General features: G+C 43.3%; 1 protein-coding gene across 10 annotated transcripts in view; it reads right to left on the bottom strand.

The window, feature by feature from the left end:
* The window catches only part of LOC144674366 (GRB10-interacting GYF protein 2-like), a 91,786-nt gene that overhangs the window by 58,960 nt on the left and 20,367 nt on the right, over positions 1 to 12,459 (bottom strand). For all 10 annotated transcript variants that reach the window (XM_078535763.1, XM_078535766.1, XM_078535762.1 and 7 more), the window contains one exon: positions 8,954 to 9,091. The gene's annotated coding sequence lies outside the window, so the exon portion shown is untranslated. The remainder of the gene's footprint in view (positions 1 to 8,953; positions 9,092 to 12,459) is intronic.

Raw genomic sequence — 12,459 nt, forward strand, 5'->3', positions numbered from 1 at the left:
GAAAGAATACATTTAACTGAGCAAGCACTGAGAAGGACAAGTACATCCATCCCAAAACAGGGAAAAGGCGATGACACAATTTCCACCAACTCCATTCCCTGATATGATATATTTGGATGCAGACCCCAGAGGAAGAAATCTGGCACAGCAACAAACAGCAGAGGGGTGCAGAAAGAGACTTGGCTTGGATTCTGTTTTACACAGATCACAAATTTGAACGCTACAGGTCTGAATTCTGCGCTATAAAAGAGATCAAACGTTTTAAGGGTTTTTAATTAGAGCATCCTGAATGAAACTTTACAGTGGTTACAAGTAATATCCTGTGTATTTGCTAGATTCTAGCAAGGGGAAGTGAACTTCTGTTTTCATCGTGAATTTCATACTCATGTACCTCCGGTCTCTATCACTCACTCTTTTCCCTCCAATATCAAGCCCATTTTTACAACGAAAATGCTGCTGAACTCCTCCTGTGGTGCAGCAGGTGAATAGAACAATAAGGTCCCAGGGTCCATTTAAGTCTAAACTGAATTTACTAAACTCCAACAGCCCTGAGCTATGTTAATAAGCTCGCTGACAGCTGCGACATCCTGCTTAGTCAAATGGAGTCAACGAAGAGGCTCACAGTCATGTGAGGTAATAGGGCTGCATGTGCCTGTGGAACTGAAACACAGCGTGTCAAAACTTTCAGGTGGAGTGGGGGAAAACTTAGGAAAGAACATAGTGGCATTTTCCCCGCAGAATGCCAGGTACACAGTTAGCATGCAGCCTTACTGCACTACTGTAGGGACTCGTGCACACCCTCTCTTTAAACTTGTGGAGGGGGCAGCGTGCATTTATATGGTGTCTTCTAGAATCTCACATCCCAAGGCAATGCACAGCAAGTGAATGATCTTTGAATTGTACTCTGTCTTTTGGCCACATGCAGCAGCCAAATTTATTCCTAGCAATGTCCAACAAATAGTAAGGAGGCAGATGATCAATGAACCTGTTTTAGTGATGTTGGATGACAGATAAGCCTGACCCAGATATTGGGGCTGCCTTGCCCTTCTAAGAGTAGTGCCATGGGACCTTTCTTATCCACATGAACAAAAATACAATCCTAAAATTTCCAGCTTCTAAGTTTGAATCTTCAGCTAGATCACCCCTTAAACGTTCACATCCATCAGCTGTTGCAAGTAATGCGCTGGTGCCAGGCTCAAACGCAATACAACAGAAGTAATTCTGTAGCTGAGCTTAGCTGTATGAGAGTCTGATACCACTCTCCCTGCACTGCAAAAACCAGCCTGATTTTGCTGGTGTCCAGAGTGCCAGCTGGCCACGACCTAATTTGATGCTTATCTACTTCCTTCTCCAACTTGTAGTCAGCGCCATCATTCCCCAAGTCATGAGCACCAAATTCAAACAGATGCTCAGACAGCGGCAGCACTGACTGGACAACTTCCCATTCCTGTGTCAGCCTGGTGTTAGAATGGAAAGCAACACTGGATAATGACAGAGCATCGAGTGATAAATGTCTGAAATTAAAGCCCAACAAGGTAAAGTAGTGTGGTTTTTTTTGACATTCCTTTTGACTGGTCTCCTGGCAGTTCCGGTTGGTGGTCAGGGCAGAGGCAGGTTTCTGGTACCTTTCCAGTAATCATTCTTCGCATTGGTCCATGGAGGGGCACCACAGGAGAGCCCATTTTGCCTGCACCCAACATCCACATGTTTGCACAGGTCATTGGTTGGGCTGCAGTCAACCCTAGCTACCACCAGGCCAGGCCAGTGCCAACCACCACACTCAAACCTGACGTCCCAGCTGAGACCAGCCAACTGCACCCTGTGGATCTAACCAACAGCCCTCAGGTTCTGTTTGGTTTAAGTTTTTTTAAAAACACACATTTCTAAACAAACTGACCGGGAGGGTTTGGGATTATAAATGAAGCGTTTGATGATTTCCTGCTGTCGTCTTGATGGGAGGCTTGAAGGGAGTCTCACCAGACAAGCTTGCCAGGCAGTAAAAGGAATAATTGCACAAGAGCATCTATCGCTGCATTTGACTTTATCTGAAGGGGGAAGAGAAAGCTTTAGAAATGCACAAGTGCCACTTGGTAGAAGTAGAGGCGGCCAACTACAGCACAGAGCTTCCCTAGCAGGCACTATGACCGTGTTACTGGACAAACTGTCCTTGGCTTTCCCACAGCCTGAGCCTGCCAAGACACTCCCCGATCATCCATGCGTGTTGCCAGACATACGGTTTTATGATATGTAGCAATTTTGACCTCACTGCGCCAAATCAACACTCATATGCTGTTTTAAGAATACATAACTCATACTGCTGTATTCTGGGCATTGGGATTTCAGGGGGTGGTGGGGGGTGGGCAAACAGAAAGGGGAGAGTAAATTGATCAACTCCATCTTGAATATGCATAAAATATAAAAAGGCCAACTCTTACCTGAGGGCAAGGGTCATACTTGACCATCTTGACCTCTCGCAGCTTTAGCAATTAAAGAGTCTAGGGGTCATACTTAACATGCTGTTTTGTAATTCACATTAAACAGACTGAGCAGCAAGGCTTGTCCTTCAGAGTTTATTTTCACCTTTCCAAGATTTACCAATTATGGACAAAAAAGGTTTACTGGCAAAATGATTTCATTAGAATGGGGCAATAATCTTACTGGGAACGGCAATAATGAGTGGACACGGAAACATGCTTAATATATCTCAAAATGAATTTTGCCATGAATCATGAACTCTTGGAAATCTTGCGCAATTCTTCAAAAATCCCTGCCAGCAAATTCTGGCCAATTCCAATTTTCAACAGCGATCATTTGTTTTTCTTTATAACATGTCATAAACACATGTACCCACACACCATTTTCTACCACAACTAAGTAATGATTCACACTAGTGTTTAAAATCTCATGAAAATCAGTAACCAGGCAGTAGGACCCCAGCACATAGCTGCATTGTCACCAATTTGAAAACGGGGAGAGATATGGAGGTGATAACAGTAAACAAGATATTTAACTTGGACTGTGAGCACAGGACAAGAGGACACAAGGGCAACATTCGCAAGCTTTGAGATAAGAAATAACACTGGTCTTCCTCCTCCCCGTGAGATAGGGAACCTGTAGAGTGGATTCTAAAATAAAAAAGGTTGCTGATTTGGGATCATATGCCCATTTTTAAAAAGCAGCTAAATGAATATTGCTCGAGTATTTATGACACTGCTTGGTTTTTTTTAATCCCCGTAAGAAGGAGCTATGGCTTCTTTAAAGAGGAGCACAACTACCGATGGCTGGAGAGTCCATGACGGAATAAACGTGGAGCTCTCTATATGGTACATGCCTGATGTGTGAATGGATTTTTTTATTTCCTCAGGTTCCACTCCCCAGCTGAACGATCTCAGCTTTAATACCATACACCTGCTCTTCGTGTTGTCACCAACTCCCTCATCCTTCAGGACTCTGCCTTCACTATTTACTAGACTGAATCCTCATGTACTTCCTGCTGGCCCCCATTTCATGTGCTCTCACTTGTCTGCAGCTATTCTGTGGACCAGCTCCCACATCCTGCACCAATTCAGTGGATTTGCTGTTTACTATCTGTGGTCTCTATTACTCTTGGTCCTTGAGTTTCACTTCCACTGCTTATCGCTCCTTTGCTGGTGTCAACATCTAATACCATTATACACCTCCACTGGACCTCTGGATCAAACACTGCTTGCCCTCTCCTCCCTTCCCATTTCCACAGGACAGCTTCCAGCAACAAACTACTAACATACTGGTGAAAGTACACCCCAACATTAGATGAACCAAAAAACAATCCAGTGGGCTGCTTCCCAAACTGTGAAGCTTCATGATTGCCGTGATCCCGGAATGAGAGCCAGGGGTGGGGAGGACTGTGTGTGTGTGTATGTGTGTGTGAGTGTGTGTGGACTACAGCTCTCAGAGCGTGGTGAGGGTCTGAGACAGCAGGGGTGGTGGCCAGATCTGCAGGAATTGAGGGGGATTTTTCAGAGGGGTGGAGAGTTCTAAGGGTGGGGCTGTTGTATGGTCAGGAAGGAGATTTGTGGGAGCAGAGGGGAGTGAGTATGAATCGGGGAGAGGGGACTTGAGAGTGATGGGGGTTTGGAGAACAGGCAACAATGTTTCTTTTCCACTTTGTTTTGCACGCTCTGTTGGAAGTAGCGATCAGGCCTCAGCCAATTTCATTAGGCGACACCCGATGGACCAAGGCAGGAAAAAATTGGACATGCGCACGTCAAGCGGCCTCGGAGCCAATCCCAGAGCTGCCCCATCTCAGGAATCTCCGCTCCACAGTCAACAGTGCTGCCACGGAGGAAAGGGAGCTTGCGACCTCAATTGCTCTTCGCTGGTGATCTGGTGATACAGGTATAATGGACAAGATCCCAACCACACTGCACTGAACTGACATCCAACACAGCCCAAGCACCTCCTTAGAAATCACTAAATATTTATCACTCCATTAAAGATTATAAAAGTCACTTTTTTTTTTAATTGTCAATTTAATAATTTGGGTTTTTCAAGTTTTACTTTTAGTGTTATCCAAGGTCAACACAGGCTTCCAGAGGTGCAGTGCCTAAAATGGATTGTAGGGGTCAAACAGGTTTTGTACAACCAAGGCATAACTTCCGTCCTTTTCTATTGCAGATGACTTAAAGGCCAGCATTCCATTAGCTTTTTGGTACCTGTCTATGAGCTGTTAATGATGCATGAACCTTGTTTAGCCTTCCTAATGTGTTCACAAAAAAAGGGCATGCTAAATGAAAATGTGATGAATGGAAACCACTTTCCCATATGAAAGCATGCAATAAAGGAGGGTTACGTGCCTAACCTGTAAATTTTAGATTAAAAACCTATTTTGATGCATTAATTTAATGTATTTTATACAGAGCATTTACAGTACAGCACAAGTTTCAAGGAATGCTAAATGAAATGTTAAATCTTCCACAGAACAATGTTGAGGTAGCTTCATCACCAAATACAGCAGCAGTGGTGTGCTCCTTGACATATGCCCAGTGATGACTTATCAACGTTGTTCTTGACACGTGCATACTAATCGCGCTAAAGCGAAAATAGAGGCCATGGCCTGCAGTGCTACGTGGGTAAGTTCTCCATTTTTAAAGCCAATTTAAAACAAAAATATGTTAACATTGTGGCATTAATGTAGGATTTACTTGGACACTTGGCTCTCCACAGTTCCAAGCTTCTCATTATTCATAGAGGTGCAGTCAAGCGAAGAGGCAAACTATTATTTACAATATCATGGCGGGCTCACGAGCAGCCTCTCATTCTCCTCAAAATTTTAATTATTGAAAATAAAATTAAAAGAAACTATGCTCATTGTCGTGGCTCCAGCCACTTTAATGGTGGAAGAGTGCATGGGGGAACAGTTGCGATCTAGTTTCTTTTGTTAAAAAGATGATTTAGTGCGTGACCTGAATCAGCCTTTGATTGATGAAGTCTTCAGAAAAATGTCAGTGTGGTTACTGCACCAGTGCACAGCTGTCCTTGCTCCATCCCTAATCAGAGGTTAAAATGCAGCATTTGCTGCAGTACTAGTGAGTACATTCCTCACAGCAGAAATAGATCTAAGGCCAGCAATGTTATCCAGATAAGTTCTCTATTTTTAAAACTGCTTCAAATCCAGGCCCCTGAAAAGTAAAAATTTCTGTTGCACAGCCTTAGTTTCTCACCTTGCTGAAAATCCAGCCCAGGGATCATATCACTACAGAAGGAAGCCATTCAGCCCACTGAGTCTGTGCTAGTTTTTTTTAAAAGAGCAATCCACTTCATCTCACTCTCCAGAGCTTTGCCCATATCTCAGCATTTTTTTCTCTTTCAAGTGTTTAATCAATTCCCTTTTGAAAGGAAATCTGTTTACTCGCTTGGTAGTACAGAACTTAATAATTGCTGAAAAGGCATGTTGCTGAAGCTTTTCATCTTGCATTCATCAGGAGACAAATGCAAGAAAATACCAAATTCCAAAGAATCACAACCAACCAACCAGCACCCCTTTCTCCTGTGGTATAAATTGTTGTGATTGTTTGAAATTTGGCATTCTTGCATTTGGCCTGATGAGTGCAAGATGAAAAGCTTCAACATCATGTCTCTCTTTTCAGCAAGATTCAAATTTGATTACATCACCCCATCAGGCAGTGCATTTCAAATCCTAATCGCTCTGTATGAAAATGCTTTCTCTCAATTTGCCGCTGGTTCTTTTGCCAATCATCTCTGGCTTTCGACCCATGAGTCACTAGAAACAGGTTTCTCTTTTATTTATTCTCAATAAGCTCTTCATGATTTTAAACATCTCTTGTCAAATCTCCCCATAGCCTTCCCTGCTACTAGGTGAACAGCCCCAGATGCACACACATTTGGAATGTCAGTTCGTGTGCTGACCTCTTGCATGCAACAGACACCCCCAGAAAAGGAAATTGCTGGGTTTTTCCTCGACTTTAGGAGGGAAGTTTTTTTTTTAAAAAGCAGGTTCACCAGGCATAGAATGTCTGGAAGCTTAGCAGCACAGCAATTTAAAGCTTATTTTAATGAAGCAGCGAGCTCTGGCATCTTAAAGCACATCCTCAGCACCCAACTAAATGATGAAATTCAGAGTCCTTTAAGGATTTCAGGATTTTTTATTTTTTAAATATGGGCAAAAGGGAAAAAGGTGAACTACAGACAAAACTTTAAAAATACAAGATATAATTTTTCTAGAAACACAGTGCCACAAAATGATGTGTCAGAAACTGAGCAAGTGGCAAAATACTGAAAGAGTCAGGTACAAGGAATAAAACTACTTTGCTGCAGCCCAAGCCACATTTTAAAAAGGAAATATTTTACGTTTACATAATTTCTCTTAGGACATGCCAAATTTCTTCAGAAACAATGCATTCGTTTAAAATGAAATCTCTTATAATAGCAAATGCTGCAGCCATCATGCAGCAGCAATACTGCAGGAACAGCAGTGAGGTGAATGGCCAGGTTACCGTAAACCTGTTTTCGGTTGAGGTGATTCAGGGAAGTCAATCAGGACACTGGGACAACTTCTTGTTCTTCCGATAGTGCCATGGGATCTTTCTTGACTCAACATCTCATTTTAAAAATGGAAACTCCAACATAACAGCACTCCTTCAGTACTACATTGTGACAGCTTAGATTATGAGAATGGAGTTTGAAACTTCAACCTTCTGACTTGGATGAGATGCCAAGCTGACAAAGCTTTCATTCGGCGCCACTCAAAATAGCCAGTTTTTCAGGTGCCTTGGTTCAGTTGGTAGTAGTCAGAAAGTCATGGGCTCAAGTCCCGCTTGCACACAACCATGGCTCACATTCCAGTGCAGTATTGAGAGAAGACCACACTGTCAGAGGTGCTGCCTTTCATGAGAGACATTGAACTGGAAGCCCCAGGACTCCTCTCGGGTGGGCATAAAAAAATCTCCAGGAACAGTGGAGGGGGGAATGGGTGGCTCCTTATGGCCTGGCCAACAATTACTCTTCAGCCAACATCGATTATCTGTTCAGTTATCGCGCTGTTTGAGGGAGCTCACTTTGCACAATTTGGCTGCTGGGATTCCTACATTCCAATAGTAACATTTTGTTGGTTATGAAGTGCTTTGGAACCTCCGGAATTTCTGAAAGGTGCTTCATTAATGCAAGTTCTCTAACTTCATGCAGTATTGCTTATTACTCATACTATTTTTTAAAAATTGAAGATATCCATCTACAGGAAACATCAGCTCTTCTCATTCCCTTCCCTTACCCAAGGTCTTTTAATACTCATATGAAAAACTGTAAAGTCACACAAGACAAGGTCTTACATGTTCACCGCATAAGTAATGCTCAGGTTACCAGTTTTTTTTTTGGGGGTGGGGGGGATTTCTTTAAACTTTCAGGAGGCAAGTTATCCTTCGCCACACTGCAATTTAGCACTGTACTGGGGAACTGTGCACTGTCGAAGGTTCCACACTTCAGACAATTGCTGAACATCCAGGAGCTGTCTGTCTGTTGTGTGGATGTTAAAAATTCTGTTCTACTATCCAAAGGGAAGCGAGGAGTTCTCCTTACTTCTTTCCCCACCAAATACCACCAGAAATAAAAGTTGACTAGTTGAGCATAATGCTCAAAATTTAAGTGAGCAGCAAACAGAACTGGAGCTCAGCACTAGGGAATTCTCAAATAGGAAATGGATACAGTCCAAAAATACATTTTTACAACAAAAAGTAAGTGCATCACAAAAATTGTTGTGGATAAATAAAACTTAATGCTAAAAAAAGGGAGGCATCTGACAAATGAGACCAACACTGTTGAAGAAGCCAACTTTAATGTTTAACTTCTGCAGAAGCCAGCCAATTCTCTTCTCAAAACTTACATACCAATGTTAATTCTACAAACCACAACACTTCTCTGTAGCGGGGGAAGAGCGTAGGCTTGCGGGGGGAGCACACAGCGCTGGGGAAAATCACTTTCTCTAGATAAGACAACCTCTGAAGTCTCGAAAAATCCCTCCAAAAACAGGTGCCGACTTATATGCAGAGTATATAAGTGAACTGCCGGCGTGGGTGGTCGCCATTTTGAAATGTCTGCTTGTGACTCGAACAGTGGGCATGTCTTAAACTCCTGTGCATCTTCGCAACACAGTCAGTATCACTTACTTGACCCCTTGTGCCCAATTGTACGGTGCCGGTAAATAAAATATCAATTGTGGGAAGAAATATTGAAGCTGACTAATGCGAGTGCAGCATGTTGTGGCCGAAAACGCAAAAACATGATTTTGGGGCCAGACAAATGTGCTTGTCTTGTCAACTTATATGCAATTTACCATACGAAGCAGGTTCCCCCCGCTGCCGCAGCGCCCCCTGCCCTCACCACCAAGAGCAAGCAGGGTTAAGATTAGTTCGCCTGTACTATATCCAGAAAATAATAGAAACAGTAGAGTGTCACATACCTTGACCACAGGTCAGGTCCCCAACCTACAACCGGTGTTGGAGACTCCCCAAGATGTGTTGTTCTGAGTGGCTAACAAGAGATGAATTGGTCTGGTCGTAATCCCTTTATGGTTCACAAAGCCCTCTGGCTAACTTCACTGAAAAAAATGGACAAAGCTTCAATTAGAAATCTGACCATCTAGACATTTACTTCTGGGGTTGTGGGAACTGGGAATCTAGCCAATAAAGTCAATAACCATCCACTCCCCTTCCTCCTTTTAAGCTTGTCCTGTTTCCCCTTAAATGTATCTATACTATTCACTTCAACCATTCCCTGTGGTAGCAGGTTCCACATTCTCACCATTCTTGGATATAGAAGTTTCTTCCTATTAGACACTCTCATTTTGATGGCCCCTGGTTATGCTCTTCCCCACAAGTGAAAATATTCTCTCTGCATCCATGCTATCAAAAACTTTCATCATTTTAAATCGTGGAACAGCAGACATTAAAGGCCCACACAGATTTATAAATGTCAAAAACTCAAAAAAGGAAAATTATACTCAATTCACCTAGAGGCAGGATAAAGCCCTTGAAAAAAAATGAACCTGTTGAAAGACATGATTATACAGTACTTGCAAATAAGCATCTCTGCCAGTCAAAGACTGCTAATGATGACAAGTCAGTAATGGTTAGAAGCCCAGAGAAGGAAACATTCTGGAATCAAAACCAACCCACACTGAATGGTGCATAAGAGTATCTTAAAATAGACGCATAGCTGGTGTACAAACATAACAAGCCAGAAGGTGGTGAGATTCAGTATTTGATCTGCTATCTCACAATGAACCAAGCTTTCAGCCTTGGTTACAACAGGACGACACACCACTCTCAAGACCTGCTATGCAACTCCAAGCACAGTAGCACAGTGGTTAGGTTACTGATCCAATAATCCAGAATCCTGGGCTAATAATCTGAAAAGTTGCATTCAAAATAAATCCCAGCAAGGAAGCTGGGGAATTTTAATTCAGTTAATTAAACACATCTGGAATAAAAGCTACTGTTTGTCGGAAAGATCTGTCTGGTTCACTAGCAGTCCATGTCCAAATGTAGCAAGGCTTGGACAATATCCAGGCTTGGGCTGACATGTGGCAAGTAACATTCACGCCAGACAACGACCATCTCCAACAAGAGAATCTAACCATCATCCCTTGACATTCAATGATATTACCATCACTGAATCCCCCCTACCAAAATCCTGGGGTTTACCACTGACCTGAAACTGAACTAGACTAGCCATATAAATACTGTGGCTACAAGAGCAGCTCAGAGGCTAGGAACCCTGCAGTGAGTAACTCACCTCCAGGCTCCCCAAAGCCTGTCCACCATCTACAAGCCACAAGTTCGGAGCGTGATGGAATATTCTCCACTTGCCTGGATGAGTGCAGCTCCAACACTCAAGAAGCTTGACACCATCCAGGACAAAGCAGCCTGCTTGATTGGTTCCCCATCCACAATCATTCACTCCCTCCACCACCAAAACACAGTGGCAGCGGTGTGTACCATCTACAAGGTGCACGGCAGGAACTCACAAAGCTTCCCTAATCAGCACATTCCAAACCCACGATTGCTACCATCTAGAAGGACAAGGGTAGCAGACACATGGGAGCATCTGGAAGTCCCCAAGCTACTCACCATCCTGACTTGGAAACACATCACCGTTCCTTTACTGTCACTGGGTCAAAATCCTGGATCTCCCTTCCTAACAGCACTGTGGATGTACCTACACCACGTGGACTGCAGCAGTTCAAGAAGGCAGCTCACCACCTTCTCAAGGGGCAATTAATGCTGCCTTAGCCAGCGACACCCACATCCCATAAATTAATAAAAAACGGCAGGGGTCTGGGATGAGTCCATGCAACTGGAAATGCAGTATATATCACAGCTCTTGAGGAATGGAGAAGATGAGGAGCAGGGAATGAGGGATAATGTATGAGCTACAACCCAATATCACAATTTACACTGAAAAAAAATTTAAAACTTCAGCTCCCCAGCCAACAGAGTTAAAAGTAATCCTTCAGGATTTTACACAGGCAGCAGGCATGCATTTGAAGATTCAGAAGCACAAAGTTTGGGGACAGCCCCCGGAATCCCTTATTAAAATAGCAAGAACTAGAGCTTGAGGTGACGTCAACAGATACTCTGCAATCTGTTCGCTGTGTAAAATTATCTCAGCCTGGCACACGGCCACAGACTATTGTTTGCCTCATTTAATAAGAGCATAATCAAAAGGCAGAACTGGCTAACCAACTTAGTACAATGTATACAACTTTCTATTGCAGCCAGATTACTGACTGTATGGAAAAGAGCCAAAAAACATCAGCAACTCCTTTTTTTTCAAACAAAGGATTGAAGTTTGGCCATTGAAACGGACCCACAGTTCACCCGCACCGTGACTTACCACTGTCAGCTATCCTGTTGACCAGAGGCACCATCCAGAGAGGTAGTTAAAAATTAGACAGCAGACTCCTCCCAGAAACAGCTCAGGGAGTTTAACCCATGTGTAACTGAGAAAGCCCCAAATTCAAAGTGTGCTCTCTGCTGGGTCAGCTGATCTCAGCATGGGCACTAATTTTTGGGCGGGGGGGGGGAGGAGGAGGAGGAGGAATGCTGCGTAGGAGGCAGTGGGCATCAGAGTCTTGCCGAAACAGAACGTGAGTTGCAGCTTTCTCCCCAAGAGTCATGTAAGATTGACATATGGACAGCCACTTGGCAGAACAAAAGGTGGAAAGCACCCATTAAAATATGTTTCAGGGGAAACTGGTGTAAAAAAAAACGCAATTCAACTCAATATCGCTCGTGCGCCTCCCATCAGCACACTGCATCCCCTCCTGCAGACTGTGCTATGGTGCACAAGGGAATAAATTCAACCAATTAAGTTATAAACAGCTTTGAGAACAAAATCCTTTCCTGCCGGCACTGAAACAGAAGCAGGGGGTGAAGATTAAGTTTGTATTCCTAATTCACTTTAACAAACTACATTTGCATCAAATTCAGGGCCCAGTGAATGAAGATAGACATAGTTAAGGTGCAGTCAACTGACTCAGAACAAGTCTTAATAGGCTGGAGCATTGTGAAGCATGGGGGAAGCTTGAGGGACAATGTCTGCCGATAATTTCACACGCTCGTAAGCATCACACCCTTCACACAATGCTGTACGCACCTATAGGAATTTATAAAGGAATCGCACAAGCAATATTGATTTGAATTGCGTTTTTTTTTACACCAGTTTCCCTTGAACTATATTTTAATGGGTGCTTTCCACCTTTTGTTCTGCCAAGTGGCTGTCCATATTTCAATCTTACATGACTCTTAGGGAGAAATGCGGCCCAATGAGACTGTCCCTGCCACATTTCCCCATGATATGCTGCACGACAAAATTTCTCTGCATTCCCCGTTTACCAATTTAAGTTAGAATGCGTGTCCTCTTGTTCATGTTTCTCCAAGCTGCTCTGCTAGTTCTAACACAAAA

Source organism: Cetorhinus maximus, unplaced genomic scaffold, assembly GCF_964194155.1.
Source record: "Cetorhinus maximus unplaced genomic scaffold, sCetMax3.hap1.1 HAP1_SCAFFOLD_636, whole genome shotgun sequence".
NCBI lineage: Eukaryota > Metazoa > Chordata > Chondrichthyes > Lamniformes > Cetorhinidae > Cetorhinus > Cetorhinus maximus.